Consider the following 25,324-nt stretch of genomic DNA (forward strand, 5'->3'; position numbering starts at 1 on the left):
AATTATATATACATATATATATACGCATATATATATATACATATACATACATATATATATATATATATATATATATATATATATATATATATATATATATATATATATATATATGTATATATATATATATACAGTGATGATCATATTTATTGGCACGGGAAAATAAAAGTTAAATTTTGTCTAATAAATTCTAAAAAAGGGATTAAATTAAAGAAAATAACAAAGTATATTATGTATTTTTAACTGGCCTTTCCGATGCAGCAATCGGATTTTAGAAAAAATAAATAACAAAGGAACAACACACATAATTGCAGAAAACCCTTGTTCAAAATTATTGGCACGGCTTTGTTTTTCTTTTAGTATCAGTATAATATCAATCAATTTCCGGTTTATGTGTTTTCTGAACTTTTTTATAGCCATATTATGCTTGTTTAACGCTAATTCAGTGAATAATTTTTTTCAGATAATTTTTAGATAGCGATTTATTTAAACTATTATAAGTGACTAAATTATAATTTTCAATCGCCATGGTTAAAACTAAGGAACACAACGAAGACGTCAGGAAGCTTGTTGTAGCATGCCATACCAATGGGGAGGGTTATGATAAGATTTCAAAGAAGCTAAACCTTCCCAAATCCACTGTTAGAGCCATAATAAACAAGTTCAAATCGCAAGGCCACGTTATGAGTTTAGAGGGTAGAGGGAGAAAAAGGATTCTTTCCCCAAGAGATGAACGGAAAATTGTTCTACAAGTAAAACAAAACCCAAGGATCTCTGTTGGGGAGATTGTTGATGAACAGAGCACCTCTGGAGTGAATGTATCTCGAAATACAGTTGGTAGAGTTTTGAAGAGAGCTGGTTTAAAAGCATGTCGTCCGAGAAATGCTCCCTTATTGAAGCCTATGCACCTGAAAGCAAGGCTAGCCTTTGCAAAACGTCATATTGATAAAGATGTTGCATTCTGGAAACGTGTTCTATGGACTGACGAAACGAAAATAGAGTTATTTGGCCATAATAAAGTGTCTTATATTTACAGAAAATCTTGCGAAGCTTTCCTGCCTAAGAACACCATACCCACAGTGAAGCACGGTGGAGGCAGTTTGATGTTTTGGGGATCCTTTGCTGCCTCTGGACCAGGCCGACTTGTTAAGGTCACAGGTAGCATAAAAAAGGAAAATTATGTTAAAATAATGGATGAAACCTGAAAGACTCTGCTAAAGAGCTCTGACTTGGTCGTCGTTAGTGGTTCATGCAAGATAATGGCCCAAAGCATTCGGCTAAACTGACTAAGAAATGGCTTTAGGACAATCATATTAATGTTTTGGAGTGGCCATCACAAAGCCCAGACCTTAATCCAATTGAAAATTTTTGGAGAAAATTAAAATTGAGGGTAATACAAAGGAAGCCTAAGAATCTTATTCAATTGGAGGATTATTGTCAGGAAGAGTGGGCTTAAATTACTACTGAAGAGTGCAACAACTTGGTTGTAAACTATGAAAAGCGACTGAGGAAGGTAATCAAGGCGAAAGGCTATACAATTGATTATTAAATAAATCGTGTCAATAATTTTGAACAAGGGTGTTTTGCAATTATGTTTGTTGTTCCTTTGTTATTTATTTTTTCTAAAATCCGATTGCTGCATCGGAAAGGCCAGTTAAAAATACATAATATACTTTGTTATTTTCTTTAATTTAATCCCTTTTTTTAGAATTTATTAGACAAAATTTAACTTTTATTTTACCGTGCCAATAAATATGATCATCGCTGTATATATTTCATTAAATAACATAAAACTAATATACGAAGATAAAATTAAATTCGTACATTTTCATTATAAACTTCAACCGTTCTTTATACATAGGTAGAGCTATGTTGTAAGTTATAAAAATATATATGGAACTTAAGCTACACATAATATATTCCGCGTTTCCTTCTCTGGAAAATTCGTGAGATAATATCCAGCCATTATATCAGGCATAGGTCTGATGAATTCTCACGAAAATAAAACGCGGAGCAGTCTCTTTATCTAAATTGCCATATATTTTTCGCACTTATGTATATATATATATATATATATATATATATATATATATATATATATATATATATATATATATATATATATATATATATATAATATACGTATGGGTTTGTATGTATATCTATCTATAAATATATTTGTCATATATATTTACACCATATATATTTTCATAAATTTATATAAATATATATTTATTTATATATAGAAATATATAGATATATTTGCCATATATATTTAATGCCATATATATTTCATAACAGCTGTCTATATATATATATATATATATATATATATATATATATATATATATTACATAGGCATCATCCCTTATCAAGACCAAGATGCCCCTCGAGGATGAGGGTTAAAGAGTGTGCAGTAGGAATTGGACAATATATTAACCGTTAGTAATGGAGATCCGGTAAATTTGTTAACTTATATTGAACGGCTCATCAAAAACTTGTTTACGTTAGACTTGAAGACAACCATATTGAAGTCAGATGGAAAGTAGAAAAACGGAAGACAATTCCACAGGCGTGCAGTTCTAAGACAGAAGCTTTGGCCATGGAATCTACGCTTAGGTTTCGGCACAGATAAAGAGTGGGGGAAACTAGTGGTCGTGCTTTCTGCAAGACGGGTGTTTCTTATTAAAGTGGTACCGGTGGGGACTATAGAATGGTGCTAATCCGAGCACCTGCCATGAAAATAACAATAAAGCAGCGACAAACTCGCAACATTTCTTCTGTGAGAAAGAGGATGCAGGGAAGAGAAAAGGACATCCTCCACAAGGCTACGAAGTCTATTTTGAACTCTATCAAGGCAGGATAAGTCCTTTCTAGCATCTGTTGTCAAGATGTGGCAAGAGTACTCCATCCTAGGATGTACCTGGCTCTTATATAGATAGAGAATTGCGTCAGCAGTGAGATATCCACTGGATCGATAGAAGGATCCCACCATTTTTCCAGTGGCTTTGACAATCGATTTAATTTATGTGTTCCAGTTAAGATCAGGAGTAAATATCAATGCCAAAAACTTGTCAAAATATGAGGTCTCCTCAAGACGAGAGCCATTCATTTCAATAGATGCAAGATGGGCATCAGAGCGTTGATGATGTAAAGATAAGTGCTTGGTCTTTGATTCATACAACAAAGCCACCTCTTTCGTCATTGTACCACTTGCTCAAGATCAGAGTAGAGAATCAGAGAGAACTTGGTAATTTGGAAGATCATTAATATAGATCAGGAATAGAGTAGGGCCCAGGATGGACCCCTGAGGGACACCAGCATTAATACTAAGAGTTTCTGATTTCTGCCCGGTCGTACAATACGCTTTAACAGTAATTTTCATATTATGTAGATTGCACATGTATTATTAAAAAATCAATCCTCGATGTAATTATATATTACGAGTGATTAACCAATACAATGATAATGGCGCTGTTCATGAAATTCAATGTATTTTCTTAAAATATCACGTAAGCTGATATTTGCGTTTGACGATCGTAAAATAGTCTTATTCTGTCATAATTATGTCAGTCTGTCATGCCAAGATTTGTCCAGGGTTATATTTTATGTTACATCGGGCAAGATGATACGGGTAATACCTAAAATAATCAATGTAAAAATTACTCTTTTCTTGAAACAATTTTTAAGATCAGATGTTTTTCAATCTTCAATTTTCGGTATCATCGGAAAAATACCTGTACAAAACATATCGTAGAAACTAGCCTAAAATATAAATTAACTTTTGTCTGAAATTCGGAAAAGAGACTAAGGCTTTTCGGAAACTACGAAGAAAGACTCTCATCGACACACCCAAAAGTGCTTATGCTTATATATATATATATATATATATATATATATATATATATATATATATATATACTAGGCTACCTGTGAATCGTTGGGTCAGTATGTTATATTACCTATGGAATTCATGTATGAGCGTGACACTTTTGCCCTGAAGAAATTCGTTTTTATTTTTACATAACCCACGTTTCTATGAAAGTATATAAAAATGAAAAAAGAATACAGAAAATTTTCTATGAGACTCTCTGTTTATTATAATGTATTATTTTGTACAAAAATTAGTTACTGAAGTGGTTGGCCATACTTAGCGGTAAATATGCATTGAACAGATACCATAATAGTTATTCAAATTTGATATATCTGCTTTTTTTACATCATTCATTTCTGTATTACGTTTTAGTTATTTTAAACCCCACTCTTCCCATGTTAAATAATAATTTCGAAATAATAACCTTAATATCTCATCGTCCGAATTGCCCTTTTGTTGTTTGTTTATTTAAAATCCCACTCTTCCCATGTTAAATAATAATTTCGAAATAATAACGATAATAATTCAGCATCCCAGTTGTTCATTTATTTTTTCGCGTTTAAATTATCCAAATAAACACTTTTAATGCTGTCTGCTTTTTTTACATCGTTCATTTCTGTATTACTTTTAAGTTATTTTAACCCCCACTCTTCCCATGTTAAATAATAATTTCGAAATAATAACGTTAATATTTCAGTGCGCAGGTCATGCGCGCAAGCGCAACCAGATGTCGTAAACACGAAAGTGGGTTATATACATCGTTACAAGGTCATTTGAGTTGTATAATTCTATGTATGTTATATATATACATATATATATATGTGTGTGTGTGTGTGTGTGTATTTATATATATATATAATCTGATTATATATATGCACAATTTATATGCATAAATATATATATATATATATATATATATATATATATATATATATATATACATGTTTATTGTTATATAAACATGCTCACATCCCGCTGCTACAAATAGCCACTTGTTTCAATCAAACAACATATATCATCAGGCAGCGACTTGACTATTCAAAAGTTCAATGAATGTTATTCATTGAACTTTTGAATAGTCAAGTCGCTGCCTGATTATATATGTTGTTTGATTGAAACAAGTGGCTATTTGTAGCAGCGGGATGTGAGCATGTTTATATAACAATAAACATGTATTATCAGCTCTTTTTATTGAGCACTATCTAACAACCTCGTTGAATTCATTAGTCCATTACTTTTGAATATAAAAAACCCCGAGTATATATATATATACATACATATATATAAAGGGTATAGAGTATTGTTTACGAATAAGGCAGATAATCCTGTGATTGCATTGTCGTCTCAATCTCCGCTCCCTTTACATTGCTCATATATAGCAATACCTTATGTCGGTACATAAAGAAAATGAGTACATTTATGCATTCACATCATGTAAACACCGTTTTCTCTTCAATTTTGAAGAATAAAAAAAAACCAAACTGGTAAGGCATTTCTAATCTTCAACGTCCTGAAATGTGTAAAAGCTTTTATTACTACATTATAGACAATCTTGGCGGAGAAATGTACAACCATTATTGCCGCAAAATCTGCTATTATTTTTATCGAGGCTGCATGATGGAAATACTGGAGTTTTATTAGCAATATGTAACAGATTATATCGTTAAAATGCCAGAGAACCGACACTTTCTTTTATTACTATAGTGATCTCTTTTTAGGTGTGGTCAGATCCTAAGTGCTCATTTAAACGCGGGAAATTGCACCGAGCGAATATGCATTTGGGTCAAGTTTAAAATGGATTATCTGAATGGAAATCGAGATTTGTTTGCTTGCAAACCAAAAAAAAAGCGTAAGGATTTGATAAAATGGGGCTATCAAAAGTAAAAAAAAAACACAAGTAAACAATAAGAACCGGAGAAACCAATGTATGTGTAAAATGGAGCTACATACAAAATGTTGCAAAGAATTAACACAAAAGGAAAACCGCATCAATGAGATTTAAAAAGAGAGCATGATTATAGGAAAGGAGTGAAGCAGGAAGAGAGAAACAAATGAATAGAAAACTTCAATATGAAGACAGGAAATACAATGAGGACAAATGAACGGAAGGGCAGAATGCATGTAAAAAGCTGCTACGTATGTAAATGAAGATTCAAATTTGCATTAATATATATATATATATATATATATATATATATATATATATATATATATATATATATATATATATATATATATATATATATATAGTGTTATGACGTTTACTCGGGATCGGGGTCGGAAATCGGAACAATTGGAATATTGGGGGTATCGGAATCGTAAAAATGTCAGCCTCATTTTGGATTCAAAGTCGATTCTTTATCTAACATATAATTTATAAACACATATCTATTTACTTATTCATCAGAAGAATATTTATTTATTACATGAAAGTAAGTTACGCTGAACCAGGATTTCTGTGTAAAATTTAATTATTTTATTAGTAAATTATTGCGAACGAAGTTTATAATCAAGAGTTCACTTACTTTTATCCCTTGAGAAACCCTTTGAACCGTAAAAAGTATTTTAGCACCTAGGTAATAAAAGTCAACACGTTATCTCATCAGAGTTCACAATTAAAGTAAGAAAGTTAAACACCTCCTGACAAGTTTCATTTTTAATTATTCTGGAGCCGACCGGGTGGAGTGATTTCTCGAGTGATTACCTTTAAAGTAACCCAATTTGTTATTGCAGCTTTATATAGTCTGTACAAAATAAATCTCTCGTTTATTATTCATCTCTGACGAAGCGTTTGCATCTGTCGTATGTAATTACGTTTCAGTAATTTAGTTTACATGCGTGTATTATGTGAATTATTATACACCTGTTGTTTGCATCTAGCACCATTCCAAAGACATTTATTATAAAAAAAAAAACATTGCTTATAAAAAAAAATAATGAAAATACATTCCGGCACTTCATTACAAGATAACCAATTCTTATCAAAAGAGGATATACTATGTTCATTTTCTTAAGTATTGAAGATCTGTTAAAAAGATGGGAGGGAATACAGTTGTTCTCAAAAAGGAAACAGGCACACTTCATAAGAAAAATGGTTTCAATAATATACAAATAATTGGTATATAGAAATAATAAAGGACCTTGTATGCTATTTTTTTTTACTTTTCTACCAAATATTAGGTACAATGCTACTGTTATATAGGAGACTTCTAGTCGGGGCATAATTTGCAGAGCTACTATGTAGGAATTTAGAAGGGCAATGTATGGTTTCATTGCACTTTAACGTCTGCAGATTGGTACGGTCAGGGAAGGAAGACTCCTGGACGGATATCCAAATGTTGCAATCCGGTGAAAGAAAACATCAGAGTTGACGGCTTTTCGCCATATAGAAAAAAACCTACAATGTTGGGGTGACATATTGCTCCTTACGAGTAAATCCGTGATATTAATGTCGATAGTATGCAAGCTATTGGAGGCCGTCGGAGCACTTTCCATTAAAATACCTGTAAAACAAACACAGTTATGCAAAATACTTGCAGTGTGAATGGGTTGGAGTCTTGTTGACATTCGTTGGCGGTTCAATTTCGTACCCTGTCTAGAAGTAAAACCTAGCAGCAAATGGACCAGACCAAATCTTGCAACAAAAAATTATACATTGGCGTATATTGTAAATATGCAAGAACTCCCCGGCATAAATATATTTCTAGCGGGTTAGAGAGAGTTCAGACTTTTGCAGCAGCCCTGGCAATATCCGTCATACCTTTCTTTTCATTCATCTTCCTGAGAACGTTAAGCCGAGAAGTTTTCACAGAGGTTTATCCTTTGCTATTTTCGTCAGTATTTTATTTTTTTTATTATTAAAGGAAAGATGCTTAGTCTTGACAGCATTGAATGTAATCTGTGTTTACACTACCAAATAGAGGTCTTTCTCCCAGTTTTATTCATTGCCTTAAGTTCATTTTCACTCGTGTCTCCTTCCTGTCTGTTGTAGGGCGTAGAGTAATCAGTAAATATACCCATCTCAGAGAGAATATTATGAGGAGATCACCTATGATTAAAACGGACAAAACTGTCTAAATATCGACCCCTGGGGAACAACTGAATTTATATCGTGTTGTTTTACATTACTACAATCGATGCGAATGTTCATTTAACGCTTAACCAATAATTTCTGTAATTTGATGTGCATGAATGATCATCGTCCCTTACCCTGTAAAAGTTTTTAGATATATCTAGGACTAATGCCATAGTTTTCCTTTCCTTCATTTTTTAGATATGATACACGTTAAGAGATTACATTTAAAATATCTGCAATAGGTCTGTTTGACAGAAAATGCTTAGCATCTATAATAGACTCGACTATTAATTGATTGATTAAGGGGAGGGTAATAGAGAGATCATTTACTATGAGGGTTTTCCGCCTTATTTTACCCTGCCACACCAGAAGCGGTTATCTAGAAGTCAGAAAAGCAAAATTAAGTAAGGTCGTTGTTGAAAAATTTGAAGATCGCTTCGCAAACTTATTGGAGCGTTTTTCTTAGGAGTATAGAGGAGATGAGATCAGGTAAACATGCTTTTATGTGTTTAGGTGTGTGTAGTATCACAAACTTGAGAAAGCGTGATTTTTGAATCACTGTGTATGTTTTGTCTGTGTGAGAGAGAGAGAGAGAGGGAGAGAGGGGGAAATATAGAGAAAGAAAGAGGAAGAGAGAGAAAAAAGAGAGAGAGAGAAAGAGTTGTGTTTGTGTTTTGCTGAGTCCCAAGTAAAGTAAAATGCAAACCTACGGACAAACATGACTTCCAATTGCCAAACAGACGACCTCAAGATGTTTTTTAGTGAGGAAATTGTTTCTTGTGAAGTATTCACTACACTATAAAAAAATTAATGTACATTATTCACTACACTGTTAAATTATTTTTCCAGAAATCACTACTTGCTAAATTTCGCGCTTCAGTGTTTTTTCAATTGTTACTTTATATTTTCTATTAGATGGGGAGATTTCGCCCTTACGCTTATTTCTAGGTCTATGGTCAGATAAATATCTGGGATGCATTCTGCTTTTAAGTAATGATAGCTTCGTTAATGTATATAAAGGATTAGGCAGATTGGAGTTTGCAATAGACCAACCGTGGGGAAAAAACAAATTGCTTCAGTTGGCTTTTGCCCCATTCATTAATATGATTTGCGATTTCTCTGCAGAAAGAAAACGTACATTTCCACATAAAGCATGTCTGGTGTGATACCTTACAACCTTTCGTGAAGATATGTCGTTTGGAGGAATGACTCTTAACATTGAAGTCGATATTTTAGGGTACTGTCGATCAAACCTTAGTCAAAATTCTCGCAATTTGTAATGCAAAAATCGGAAAGTAGAAACAAGAATTAGTCGAACAATGGGGCTTGCTGCTCATGATAATCATACAGAAACCGTTTGAATAATGCAGTTAAGCAATTATTTGCTGATATATATATATATATATATATATATATATATATATATATACATATATATACATATATATATATACATATATATACATATATACAGGGTGAACAGAAAGTCCTTTGACCAATTCAAAAGTGGTGTATTAATAGAAAATTACAAAAATATAAATTAAACATTAAGGTGTGGGATGGTGCTCAATCTTGTTGGAAGGTGAAAGGCTGATCTTTGAAGTGTTTCTTCATCTCTTCAAATGCTGGAACCAAAATATCGTTAATGTAGCGATCTGTGTTGATCTTAACCCCCTGCTCCACGAAAATCAGAGGCGACTTCCAAGAGTTGGAGACTGCAGCCCACACCATAAGGGAAGACGGCTTTAGTCGGCGGAAAACTATTCTCACGGAGGCATCAATGTCTGCTGAAGATTTTGCGTAAACTCTGTCGTTCTGATTGTTAACAGTCGCTTCAATTGTGAAGAGTTTGTCATCAGAAAAAACGATCTCTCGCTCTGCCGTGCCAGCCTTCAGTTCTCCAAGAAGAAGCTTTCCTCTTTCAAGTCACTTGTGCTTTTGGGCAGGTGTGAGGTACTGTCTCTTTCTCATCTTGTAGGGAGACAAATGGAGATCGTTTTTTACGATGGGTCTGATCGAGGTCACGCGCACATTCATGTCTTTAGCGATTTGTCTTGCAGATCTCTTCAGGTTCCTCCTTACCCATTCTCGGAAAGCTTTAATCACCTTCTTTGTTCGAGCAGTGCGAGGTCTTCCACTCCTAGGACGGTCTGCACCAAGTTCCTTACATCTGTTCACAACATGGTGCACGGTGGATTTAGCCACTTCAAGGGCTTAATAATCTCTGAGTTTGTCCTTCCCGCGCAATGAAGCTGAATTATGGCCTCTTGTTTGCTCATTTTTCTGAAAGTTTAAACAAAATTATTTTAATAGTTTTGTTGGAAATAATTAGATCAATAGTTAGACCAAATACTTACTTTCTTCGAAAAGAGAAAAAGTGATTTTAACAATATTTCATTTTAAAACTAAAAATGGTCCAAGGACTTTCTGTTCACGCTTTATATATACGGAGCGTTGGGAAAAAAAACGAACAAAGGACGGACATTAATATGCATTTTTGCATGATCTATATATATATATATATATATATATATATATATATATATATATATATATATATATATATATATATATATATATATATATATATACACTTGCATTTCAGCCAGTGGTTGCCTGGGTGTTTACAGGTGTATATTGAGCAAAAAAAAACCCGTCATTTTCTAAATGTGACCCGTATTATGACCCCATTGGCATTTATTGTTTTGGGATCAAATTAAGTTTTTAAGTTAGATCCATGTTCACGGAACCTATATCTAAAATCTCAAATGTTTAGAAACCGAATTGGCGGAGGAGTTTTGTGGAGTTCTCAAAGGCCATGTCGTAAACCTTTGACCCCTTCACAACGAAATTTCTGGCCGAAAAGGGATTACAAATATTTTCCCAATCTCAGTAGCTTGTATATAAAATTTTGAGTCTGTAGACTTAAAAGTGACAGTTATTGCGTATGGAAATGTACACAGAAAGAAAGATACACACGCACACAGATGTTCACTTTTATATATATATATATATATATATATATATATATATTTATATATATATATGTGTGTGTGTGCGTGCCTGCGTGCCTGCGTGTGTGTGTGCGTGTATGTGTGTGAAGGCTTGCGTATGCGTTTTCTTACTTTTTTTCTTCCATGGCAGAAAATTAGATTATTAAATTCATTTTAATAATACGTAATTAGTACTTGTTACTGGTAGTAATACAACGAATAAAAAAAATTAATTATGAGCTAAATGTTAAACTAATTCTACAAATAATACAGTAAAATCATATGATACGATGAATATGCTTATTGATAATTATACATAATCTAAGCGTACTATCGAGCTAAAATGAAGCGTTTACCAAGAAAATAATAAAATTACTGAAAAGGGAATGTTTACACTTAAGACTATGAGAAAAGTACCGAAATGTCGATGGATAGAAGCTCAACCTATAGCAGATATTAAAGCACAAACTGTAGCAGAAGCTTTTGCTAACACGTGGATTACTCGCTTTGATGTCCCACTACATGTCATAACTGACAGCTACACACAATTTGAAAGCGGACTATTCCTTGAATTGTCAAAAAGTATTGGTTCTATAGGCTACGAACAACATCTTGTCATCCACAATGCAACGGCCGAATAGAAAGACCCCACATAACAATTAACTCAGCTATAATGGCCCGAAAATAATCTTGGATTACCGCTCTACCAATATTCCTCTTGGGAATTCGAAATATGCCCAACTGCTTCAATTTTTCCCCGATTTTATGCGCTCACAGCTGCACAAATATTAATACCACAACTAATGATTGGTACAGAAAATACAGAAACAATCACACAATTTTTTTTTCGAGAGAACTACACAAAACTATGACAAAATTTGATTTGACAGACTTTTCAAACAGAGAAAAATCAACAAAGAAAGCATACGTACCAAATCAACTTCCAACCTGTGATAAAGTTTAGATTAGGATAGACCGCGTTCGAAAGCCATTAGAAGCACCTTATTCAGGTCCATACATTGTATTCAAACGAACGCATTCGAACGCATTGAAAACCATTAGAAGCACTCTATTCAGGTCCTTACATTGTACTCAAACTAACACCGAAATATTTCCTAAGAGAAACGAACCCAAACACGCATACACAATTTTCAATAGACTGTTTGAAACCTTACATTGAAAACAAGCAAAAATGTACGCAAAATACAACTACAAACCTAAATAAAAAACCTGACATTTTACTCCCTGAAAAAATGCAGGAACATAAGATAAAAAGAACGTCAAGTAGGAGAGTTACATGGAAAAAAGACAATGAATACATTTATTATTTTAAAAAGATACAAATAAAAATATACATATATACATAAATATGAGCACTCCGTCTACTGGCAGGGTACCTCTCTGTAATGACCAAAGATTTAGGTCAGAAAACCAAAACTACTACTACCATCCTCTTCAGCACTATATTAAACCTTCCTCTTCCCTATAGTGTAAAAAAAATAATTCTCACTCCTTAACCCTTCCTTAACCCTAGTCACCCTGCTTACTAACTCCTCCCCACACAGCCTGCTGCTACCATCCAAATAGAGCACGCTGGTGCATTTTCAACGAGAACGAGGCAGAGTTCACTAAGTTTATGTCCAATACACACGTGTTTTGACGACTGCTATACTCACGTCATCTTACCATGTTCGCAGTGTTAACATAAAATAAAATAATCCTTCGAATTAGTATTTGTGTATTCAAACGAGATAACAGCAAATATTACACTTCTATAAGTTTAAATGTTTATATTTGACATTTAGTTGAAATATTCTAGTGTTCAAATCAATTTAAAAACATTAATTTCAAATTAAGAGGCACAATGTAAATGTTACTTTCGGGCATTAATGCAGGACAGATACAATAGGAACACAATGAACTTGTTAATATTTAGTAGCACAGCCGGTCTGGAATTAAAAACCTGCACTTCTTTGGTCATTCCGTGAATTAGACTTCAGCAATATTCGTGGGAGAATCATAACACTTTTCTTTAATTGTTTCCAAAATTCTACAGAATTTGAAATTTTATCATTACGTAGCTTTTGCTTGATGTAATGCCATACGTGTTCGATAGGATTGAGGTCTTGAGATTGTGCAGGCCAATCCAAACACGGAATATCATGCTCTCCCAGGAATCTCTTGGCATCGCCAGCTGTATGAATGGGAGAATTGTTCTGCATTAAGATGGGATTGTCATTCAAATTCGAACCAAAGTAGTTAGAAAATGCTTAGTTAACATACTAATGTACTTGATCGAATTAATTCGACCTTGCAAGCGAACTATAGACCCTTGGCCATTCGTACTAAACTGAACCTCCACAACTTTGCAGCGTTGAACTTGAGCATCTGGGATGTGATTCTTTGTCTTTCTGTCGACTGACGTACTGGGTACCATCACAATCTAGCCTATTGAACTTGCTTTCGTCGCTAAAAAACACTTTTGACCAATATGAACCATCATGATATGCATCGCATGTGACGAATCCAGACGCCGCTTTATGTTCTTTTCAGAAATCATTGCCTTGTGCATTGCAAAATATCGTCGCAAATTAAACTCCTTTAATATGTTCTTGAAGTGAAAAAGGGTGTTTTTTAACAAGATCACACTGTTGTTATATTTGGAGAGTTGTTTCAGATCTGGTTCTTAGACTGCGGATCTTTATAGCCTTGCCTTCTTTGTAAAAAGTAACGCTCGTACGGTTTAGGGGCACCACGAGCACTGCCGGTGTTATCGTGCGTTTGCATAGCTTTTGTACCGCTTTCTCATCACATGTCAATCTGGGGCCGATTTCTCGATTGGACAAACTAGAAAGCTGGAAATTAATGAGCTCCTGGCGATCACTAAGAGAATGCCGTACCATGTGAAATAAATATTACATTATTTAACCTGGAATATCAACACTTGCAATTATAGATGCTTTATTGTCTGTTGCGGGATATTTTAAACTAACTAAGGGGCGATAAATGTCGCTGGTATTAAGCGAATTAATTGCTGCGGACTTTCTTTTTGACTCCTCCATTTGAAGGTATTATTTTTACATTGACGTGAACACTAGAATATTTCAATAAAAAGTCAAATATTAACAGGTAAAATTATATAGGAAAATCAGGCGAATCAAATGATATACAGGTTGTTTAAACAGTTACATTAAATGATTATTACAGCGGATTTTGATTTTGCCGGCACTATATATATATATATATATATATATATATATATATATATATATATATATATATATATATATATGTGTGTGTGTGTGTGTGTGTGTGTGCGTGTGTGTGTGAGTGTGGGTGGGTGCGTGTGTATACATATATATAATATAAATATATATATATATCTATATATACATATATATATATATATATATATATATATATATATATTGGTTGGTAATAATTTTTCATCGATTGTAGACAATAAACAAAAAAAAAGATTACATAACTTCAAAGCAAAACCTTAAATATCAGTTATATCTCATAGCGAATCTCTCGACGGAGGCACCCTTTCTAGGGCAATTGCTCTTGACATATCAAAGGATTTGATAGGGTATGACATAAACGTTTACTTCACAAGATCCAGCTATGATATTGCTGAAAATGTCTTCTCAGTTATTAAAGCATTTCTCTCTGATAGGTTTTAAGAGTAGTAGTTGATGGGCAAAAGTTAGAAGCTCACAGTATTACTTCTGGATTCCCTCAGGGGTCGATCCTGGGCTCAACTCTTTCCTGGCGTATATTAATGATCTTCCGAATCACATTCTTACATCATTAGTAGGCATTTATGGTAGCACATCTAAGACCGTAAACGACCATGTTCTCTCCGATTCACTCTCCTCTGATCTTGAGCACGTGGTACAATGAGGAAAGGGGCGGCTGATGCTTTTAATGCATCTAAAACCAAGCTACTATATTTATATCTTCAACGTTCTGATCCCCAGCTTGCATCAATTGAAATTAATGGCTCTTGTTTGGACAGGCGTCATATTTTTACAAGCTTTTGGGCTTGACCTTTATTCCTGATCTGAAATGGAACACGTACATCTAATCTTTTACCTAGGCCGCTGGGAAAATGGTGGGATTCTTCTATCGATCCAGTAAATATTTCACTGCTGATCTATCTATATAAGAACCAGGTACGTTCAAGGATGGCGTAGTATGGCAATATCTGGACAGGAGGTGCTAGAACGGACTTGACCTGCCTTGAGAGAGTTCAAAATCAACTTTGTAGCCTCGTAGATATCCTTTTCTCTTCCTTGCAACCTCTATCTCACAGGAGAGATGTTGCGAGTCTGTCTCTGCTTTGTCTTTATTTTCATGGCAAGTGCTAAACTGACTTTTAATTTCTGCTCCCTCCTCGTCAAAACTTTCACACGAAACACTCGTTTAGCTGAAACCACTATCAATAATCTCCCCACTCTTTATCTGGGCCTAATACTAAACGTAGATTTCATGAACAAAGCTTATTTTTTAGAAGTGCACGCCGGTGGAACTGTCTTCCGTTTTCCTGCTTTCTAGCAGGCTAAAATCTGATTCTCTTCAAGTCAAACGTAAACAAGTTCTTGATGAGCTGTTCCCCTTTAAGTTAAGAAATTTACCGAATTTTCATAACTAACGATTGCTATATTGCCCAATTGATCAGTCTACACTTTAAAGTCTTATACTCAAGTGGTATCTGAGCCTTGATAACTGTGATTCCTATGTAAAAAAAGTGCTACGCACATTCTACTGCAAGATTGAATGAGAAGGCGACATTCATCACGTTAAACTCTCGCCCATTACTGATTACGTTTTAACCACAAATCTTTCTTATTGATAGAATTTCTTGTACTCACACGGTTCCCCAAAGTAGACCATAGGTGTTCAATGAGGTTTAGGCAAAGAATTTGAGGAGGCCAATACAAAACATCCACATTTTACCTTTTAAAAAATTCTATTACATGCTTAGTCCACGGCACGTGGTGTTATCCTGCATGAAAATATGTTTGTCACACTCAGAATTTCGAAGTATTGCGATCGCATGCTCTCTCAACAAGTTCGTGTATATTGTTCCATTAACTATGAGGTTAAGACGGACCAAATCAGTCGTTCTTTCCAAGGAAATCATATCAAGCACAATTAGGCTACCCTCAGCAAACTTAACCGTTTTCCTAGCGAATTGTTATTAAATCTTTCGCCAGCAAACATCCTTATACATTTCTCCCCGTCAGGTGCATATACATTATACTAATTTCCATCAGGAAAAATACACTGATCCTCTGTCCACAACACATGATCTTGGGCAAAGCTTTATCTAGATTTCTTTTTATCGTTTACCAACGGTTTCTTAGCTGGTGATCTCCCAAACTGACTAATTTCATTCAGGCGTTTTGATAGTGTTTGACGAGGCGCTTTGATGTCATATATACATGTGGTTCACAAAGTATGCTGGCAGTTGTCTGAAACCTATCGTTCAGTGCAATCTTCTTTATCAATCGACATTTTCTAGGAGAAGTTATTCGTGGTCTGACATTTTTCTTCGGTGGTAGAATTTTTCCACTATTCTTGAAATCCTTTATATCTCTCCCAAAGGTACTTTTCGACAGCTTCGTCATCAGCTATCTTCCGAATTGAATGGTTTTCTCCATGAACTTTAATAATTGATTTTTTTGGCGGACGCATCAATTTTGGTGGCATGGTGATGTTGCAAGCGGCTACAAAGACTTCCATGTGACGTAATCATCAAGTTCGTACTTAAAAAAAGTGGAAAATCTGATTTCAAAGTCAATAATTAATTATTTTCTTCGCATTGTCCCACGGTTTTGGCCACTTGAATTAAAAAAAAATTGAAATACTCATAAGTTTTTTATCATTTATAATGAAGTGTAATTAATACAGTGGATCAACATAACAGATCCGTTAAATGTCTGTAAGTTTCTTTGTAATCCCACCGAATATTCTGGAGCAATTGAAAAAAAAACAGCTAAAGTGTCTTAGATTTTTGGCCGCTTGTGTATATACTAAAGCCAGATACAATTCACATCCGTCTGAATGGACTTTTTCTCTGTAAGCAGATGGGTCGTTTATCGGGTTCGGACGTGATCAGTCTCTATAACGTTGTATCTCCATTGTACAATTATAATAACGATAGATTTATTTTATATTTTTTTTTATCATTCCGATAATTTTACTTCATTTTAACCGTTCAAATTCGTTTCCCTATTCAACACCAAACACTCGATTCGTAAATGAAGGCGAAATCTGGTCGGCCTATTATACCCGATTATGTGTTTCAGTTTTTTATTCTCAAGCACCATTGAATGTTGTTCCTCCGACCATCATTTTACCATAGATACAAAAGGAAACTCAGTCTTTCCTTTTTTATAAAGTTTTGCCCCACCTAAAAAAAAAAAAATATTTCTTTTCTTTCTCTTCAAACAATGTTCCATTGTCAAGAGCGATTTTATTCATAAAATCCGAAGAAATGCTGGTTTTTGAAAATTTTCAAATGATATAATGTTTGAAATTGTCGACCGGGCATGGAAACAATTGCAACTTAAAATGAAATACACTTTCTCTTGCCATCAACACCTTTTTTGAGTGCCTTGATTTTGCTTACACAGTATATTATCTTTTTTGCAAATCCCTCTTTGTCATACATGTCTTAATAATGAGAAAATCTGATTTTTTTAAATAAACCTTTAAAATATTTTTTCGATTATTTTTTTAACCTTCTTACAGAATAGAATATACTTACAATTTAATAAGGAACATATTTAATATAGGTTTCATTAAACATATTCCGTAGATAACGAGAAAAATGAGTATGGCTATTTTAAAAGGATTATATAATTGGTTACAATCAATAGTAGTCTTAGCCAGCGAAAGTGTTTGTTATTGTTTTCTATTATTATTTGTATTTAAAATATTTTGTGTCCTGCTCTTTCGCGCGAGGGCTGATATATATATATATATATATATATATATATATATATATATATATATATATATATATATATATATATATATATATATATATCCCTCTTTCTCTCTCTTTACATATATATATAAATATATATATATACATATTTATATATATACATATATATGCATATATATATAAATGTGTATATATACATCTTATATATACATTTATATATGTATATATATACATGTATATATATATACATTTATATATATATATATATAAATATATATATATATATATGAATATATATATAAATATATACATATATTATTATTTTTATGACAGCCCCTTTAAGAAATTCGTTTCTTATCGTTGAGCACTTTCAGTTGAATTAAAGTCGGTCAATTTAGCTCGTATGCGTAGATCATCGTATAACGATTAGATCACTGTCTTACTGACGTAAATGAATATTTAAAATTAAGATGTTTAAAATTCAACGTTATTTCAAGCGGTTAATGGTAGCCGAATGGATTCGGTCTCCGCTAATCGAGCCAGAGATGTCTCGTGATACGGGGTTCGAATAGTTCGACTGGTATTAATCGTAACACCCTGCACTGAAGATTCTCGAAAGGATGAAACACTAGTGTATGTAGGTATTTAATTATTATAGTAGAAAATAATTATAAATATATATATATATATATATATATATATATATATATATATATATATATATATATATATAACTACTTTATTTACTCATACATTACGCATAAGCCTGAGGAATCCTAGAGTGGATGAGACGCCGAATATTCAGTGTAGCTTAATCGCCATATATATTTTATTAAATACTATAACAACAACAACAACAATAATATATATATATATATATATATATATATATATATATATATATATATATACACTATGTTCAAATAATGCACTTAATACCCTTGCGCTCGAAGAATAATACATTAATCAGCCCTAAGTCCATGAATTTCGCTTCGGCTATAAATGTGTCTTTGAATTGGGGTTGACCTAACGATGCAATTTACGAATATGAAAAAAAAAATTCTCTTGAGAAAAAGATCGACCTCGATCACGTCCTAATGGTCCCTTGTGATTACAGATCACAGCTGTTTTATTGGAACTAAGCGTCCATGTAATGTGTTTATCTATTTTTTATTGATTTCCGCTTAACTTTCGAATCTAATGTGTTCTATTGAACTATGATACTCCCCGTGAAAAAATATACCAAAAACGTGTTTTTTTCGATATAGTTTTGAAGCCGACCGGCCTCCATGTTCATGCGGTGAACTCGTAAAAACAACAATAATAAAATGCGTTTGTTTAACCATGCATACTCTTCGAAAAAATATGACTTTTAATGGTATTTATATTTAAACTGGTGTATTTTACTTTTCATAAAACAGTAAAATATAAAAATAAAACACGAGGAAAATTATATATGAAGTTGTTAAATCAATTATACAGGTAAACTTGCTCATACAGCAACCATATTTTTATGATAATTCACAGGAGCATTACAATACTTTTTACACTCATTAGAAACATACATGCCTAGTCATTTAATTCTCGTATGCATACACACACACACTCAAACATACGCGCACACACACACACGCACATATATATATATATATATATATATATATATATATACACACAGAGAGAGAGAGAGAGAGAGAGAGAGAGAGAGAAAGAAATAAAAACGAACAAACCCAGTTATGTGTCCATCGACGTTTGGCCTTTATTTCGAGATGAATCTGAATGAATAAAATCAAGAAAACAAAACGCACATATTTTAAAAATTTATTGTGGAATCTGTGACCTTGTCCCATTTCAGGAAGACGTTGGAAATTTAAAAAAAAATGGGGGATGTTCAGGAGAATTAGGTTTTCGTCATATAACCGTTAATATATATTTTTAAATATGCAACGCAATGAATAATCTTTCTTAAAAAAATATGTCTGTGAAAATTCAAACATAATATTATTTCTATTATTCTCATCACACACATCCCCTCCATATATATATATATATATATACATATATATATATATATATATATATATAAATATATATATATATATAAATATGTATATATATACATATATATATGTGTTTTCTCTGCCTGTTTGTCTGTTTGTTTCTTTCTTTGTTCACTATTTAAATACTATATAAAAAGGTCCGCTACATTACGCTTTCATTTATCTCCATGTATAGTATGATTCTTGCAGATATACAATAAAGAGGCCACCTCATTTGCATATTGCATTAAGGGAAATCGGTTTTACTTAATAGCGTATGTTAGATAATGTTGCTAGCTTGAGAATAGTTTGAAGTGTTCTATTCACAATTATTATTTTACAAACTTTAAATAATACTTTAATTAATTATATATTTAATTTTATTTATTGTGAATTATTTGCGACAACGACGTTTTTAAAGATGTATAATTATTTCCCCCTAAAAACTTTAAAACATGAGAATAAGCTCTACACCAAGCAAAATAATTTGGTAATCTCAATAAGTTTCTAACCTGAAAAAATAATTCTATGGAGACAGAAAAATGCCCCTTTTTTAATATTCACACAACAAAACAAAACGGTTTTTAAAAAAAATTAAGAAAAAAAAGCCATTTGTTTGTTTTTAATATTCTTGAAATGAATACACAGAAATTTGACCCCTTAGGATTCAAACTCGAGCCCCAGTTTTAGAAACACCACTCAGAAAAAAGCCCAAACCTCCCCACCCCCCCAAAAAAAAACAAATCTAAAATTTCATTATTTTACCAGGAAAAAATGAACTGAAATAGTGACTTTACAAACAATAAAAAAAACGCATATTACGCACGCTGTTTGTTAATTTGTTCTCCGGAGTTTCGGGCACTCGCTGCTATTTTTTATTGAAACTAAAGATTGCTTGATGTATTCTTCTTTATTTTTCTGTTTAACACACGAACAGCAAAAATTGTTAAATTCCCGGAGAATAGTTTCTACTCCTCGTATCCTTTCTGCCGAAACAGAGTATTACGTACTTCTTCTTTTGGACGATTAAATCTACTAGATCTTATCCGTTATTCTATCGTTTAAATTGTTGCCCATGATGAAAATGATTAATACCTTAGATGTTGTCAAACGAAACTTCATGTAAACCCGGGAGTCGCTGGGTAATCATGGTAATATATATATATATATATATATATATATATATATATATATATATATATATATATATATATATATATATATATATATATATATATATATATATATACTAGCAGGCCGGCTGGCATTGTCCGCTCGTAAAATACGCTTAAGCATGATATTTTGATTAATGCAGGGTGTTTCTATTTATTAAGATATTACATTAAACACAATATATAGTATTCATTAAAAGATTTAAATAGTTAGAGGTGCGCCATTACGGAGACTCGAAAGCAAAACGTTTAGCTTACGAGTACTTTGACGTTTATGCCTGGGTTATGAAGACGTGTTTGCTGGAAAGCAAAGAATTTGAACATGCACCAATTACTATTACGTTACATATACATATTCATAATGCTGCGTTAGACCTTCACCTGTCAAATTGCATTTTTGTTTATTTTTAAGACATTAGGGCCTTTATTTTTCGGCTAAGACTAAAAAAAATTGTCCCAAAAGGAGCAGATTCTCCATAATATTTCATTTCTGCAGACAATAAACTGACAGAGGAGTTTGGTATGCAAATTTTTAAACAAATATATATACGCTTTGATAAATTTTGTAGAAATATGTTTGTGTTCCCAATTCTCTTTTTACGAAAGATCAACTTATGTAGAATATACGCATGAATATAATTACACGTAATAGTAAACTGAGGATGGTCATCCCATGAAAGAACTAAAAAAAAAATATGGAATCAATTAAAATGAATTTTTTGAAAGAATAGGTAAATTAGCCTAGATCATTTGCAGATCAATGTAATTAAACAGCCCATATACAACAAAGTTGTTTTTTTCTTTTAAGACAAATAGAAAATAGACTTTTTAATATGAATATCACTACGCAAAAATATATATATAGGAGTGCATACATATATATATATATATATATATATATATATATATATATATGTGTTGGTATATATAGAGAGATATATATTTATATGTGTGTGCGTGTGGTGTGCGTGTGTGCATCACTATGTAAATTCGTGTGTATACAGCACGGGTACACCAGATACACGCATGCATACGGGCAATATCAATGGGGCATGCACATAGAAGTGTAATTGCCAGTGAATATACGAAGCTTTGTATAAACATATATATATATATATATATATATATATATATATATATATAAACATAAATATGAACATATATATATAAACATATGCATATATATGTATATATATGTATGTATGAATGTATGTATGTATATATACATATATATATACATATATATGCATATATACATATATATATACATATATATGCATATATATGCATATATATCTATATATATATATGCATATATATGTATATATATACATATGTATATATACATACATATATTCATACATACACACATACCTAGATATTATTTACAGATAACATATGTGTATATATGTATATACACACACGCATATATGATATAAAATACATACATATGTGTGTGTGTGTTTAAAACCTTGTCAATAATCCGGTTGTTTTTTTCTCTTATGCATATAGCGTGCAAGTACTGGTATTTGGTGTATACGTAATGTATATTCAAACACACACTCAATATATATATATATATATATATATATATATATATATATATATATATATATATATATATACCTCTGCGTGCGTTGTTGTTGTGTGTGTGTGTAACTCGTCCTGTCTTCTGCGTAATGTATCACGTGACGTCCGTTTGTTTGTGCGTGTGTGCGTTGGTATTTAAAGTATTCAAAACTATTAACAGGAAACAATCATACCTTACGGAAACAACCGTTTATTTTACTTATTTTTATTTCTTTCATTTGTTTATTTTTGTTATCCAGAAACTTGCATATTCCTTTCTCTTCACAAAAGCATAAAAGTGTACAACCTCCCGCCAAACCTAGACATATATTGTTCTCTGTTGCTGTTTATATTCCGAACATTTTTTTTAGTATAAAAAATACATAATTGCAATAATTGCTGTTCCTAATATTAATTTGGCTGACATACTACTATTACAATCATTATTATTATCATTATTATTATTAGTAGTAGTTGTATAGTAGTATTAGTATTAGTATTAATGATATATTGATAAAATTATTATTATTATTATTATTATTATTATTATTATTATTATTATTATTATTTCAACTATTACATGTGAATCTACTATAATCAGAATAAAGGGAATGCTCAAAAAATATAGGTGTACATTGGTTTAATATATCAAGAAAACTTTTTTCGAATCTTAATAATAATTTATTAGAATTGCTTTATTTATATTGGTTCTTGAAATACTGATGATATTACTATTAATGCTGCATTATTTAATATATATGTACCATCATCACTACGACAATAATAATAATGATATAAAAACGATGATAAAAATGTATTAATTATAATGACGATAATAATAATCATAATAATTGTAGTAATGCTAATATATATATATATATATATATATATATATATATGTATATATATAGTAATTTATACAATATATATGGCGATTAAGCTACACTGAATATTCTGCGGTTCATCCAACTATAGGATTCGTCAGGCTTATGCGCGAATTCTGTCGTTGCTTCTTGTTTTTATATATGTTGAGGATTTCTAGTTGGCCAATCAGCTTTCTAGTCTCCACCGCGCCCCTTCCTATCAGCCAATTGGCATGCATTTTATCAAACAAAGGATCTGTTTTAGAACTAGGTTAGTGGTTTAAGGTGGCCGTCTCCTCTTTTTTTATACATATAAATATACCTATGTGTACACAATAATGCATACCTATATATATATATATATATATATATATATATACATATATGTGTGTGATCGTTTATGTATATTTATGTTTATTTAATTACTAACTAGCTCTACCTACGTATTGAGCACTTTTGAAGTAAATACTTAAAGTTTACGCATAAATCTATACTTTCGTATATTAAATTTATGTTAATAAATGAAGTAGTTATATATATATATATATATATATATATATATATATATATATATTCTCTCAGCACAAGGGTAGAAAATTCACTCTCTATCTCTCTCCCTCTCTCTGTATATATATATATATATATATATATATATATATATATATATATATGTATATATGTATATATCTTTTATATTATAAAGCTGAATGTCTGTGTGCGGGTGTGCGTGTGTGTGTGGGTGTGGGTGTTTGTGTATGCGTGCGTGTGTCTGGTCACGAATAAGCTCCTATATGGTGAACTATTTTAAAAAAATTATTACATATAATGATAGAAGATATATCGAGACACAGGAATGGGTATGTTTAATATGGCACAACGGTAGTTCATTAAAATTGTGGGGTTGCGTTCGCGCCTGGTCCACAAAGTATTGAAATAAAAAAAAATTAAAGATCAAAAATAAACGTTTACAAATATTTTTGATATAGATGTACATGAGAATACTTTGATAAGAATGTTTTAACTTAAATAGAGGTGGTATAAAAAATTGTGGTGTCTGCGTTCGCGCCTAGCCCCATAGAATGGAAATAGGCACACTTTTATAAATAATGTTCATATATATCTGTGTAAGTATACCTTGATAATTATTTTTTCAGTTTTAAGAATAATGGTATAATAAAAATTTGTTGTGTTCCTTCGAGCCTGAACTCAATAGGATGCCAATATGTCACAAAGTTTAACAAGCTTTTTTTATTATATACCCACAGAATATTGTGACAAGTTTTTCAGGGTGAACAGGTATGATATAATAAATTATTGGGGTTATCTATTTTATTTTTACGTTGATCGTAGTTTACTTTGGTTTGATACCCTCAAATTCGAACCAATCTCTTTACAACCCGTCCTTTTCATAACCTATGATACTTTAATAAATCAGAGTCAATTTTCTGTAGGCTGTTTTTGAACCCTGTCAATGACGGGTACTTTTGCTAGTATATATATATATATATATATATATATATATATATATATATATATATATATATATATATATATATAAGTTATGTGCAACGTCTAACGGAAAGTAAAAAGAAAATAACAAGATAGACAAGCCCACGCATTCTTAAATATATTTATATAAGCTAGTTATTCCAAGTTGGCTTGCTTTTTTATTCTTTTTTACCTTCCCGCTTTTAGACGTTTTATTTCATGTGTTATAACTTTTTACGTGAGCAATTGAGCAACATTATACATGCCTATTAATATTAAATCAAACATTA

This window comes from Euprymna scolopes, chromosome 1 (assembly GCF_053919585.1).
Source record: "Euprymna scolopes isolate OS-2025 chromosome 1, ASM5391958v1, whole genome shotgun sequence".
Lineage (NCBI taxonomy): Eukaryota > Metazoa > Mollusca > Cephalopoda > Sepiida > Sepiolidae > Euprymna > Euprymna scolopes.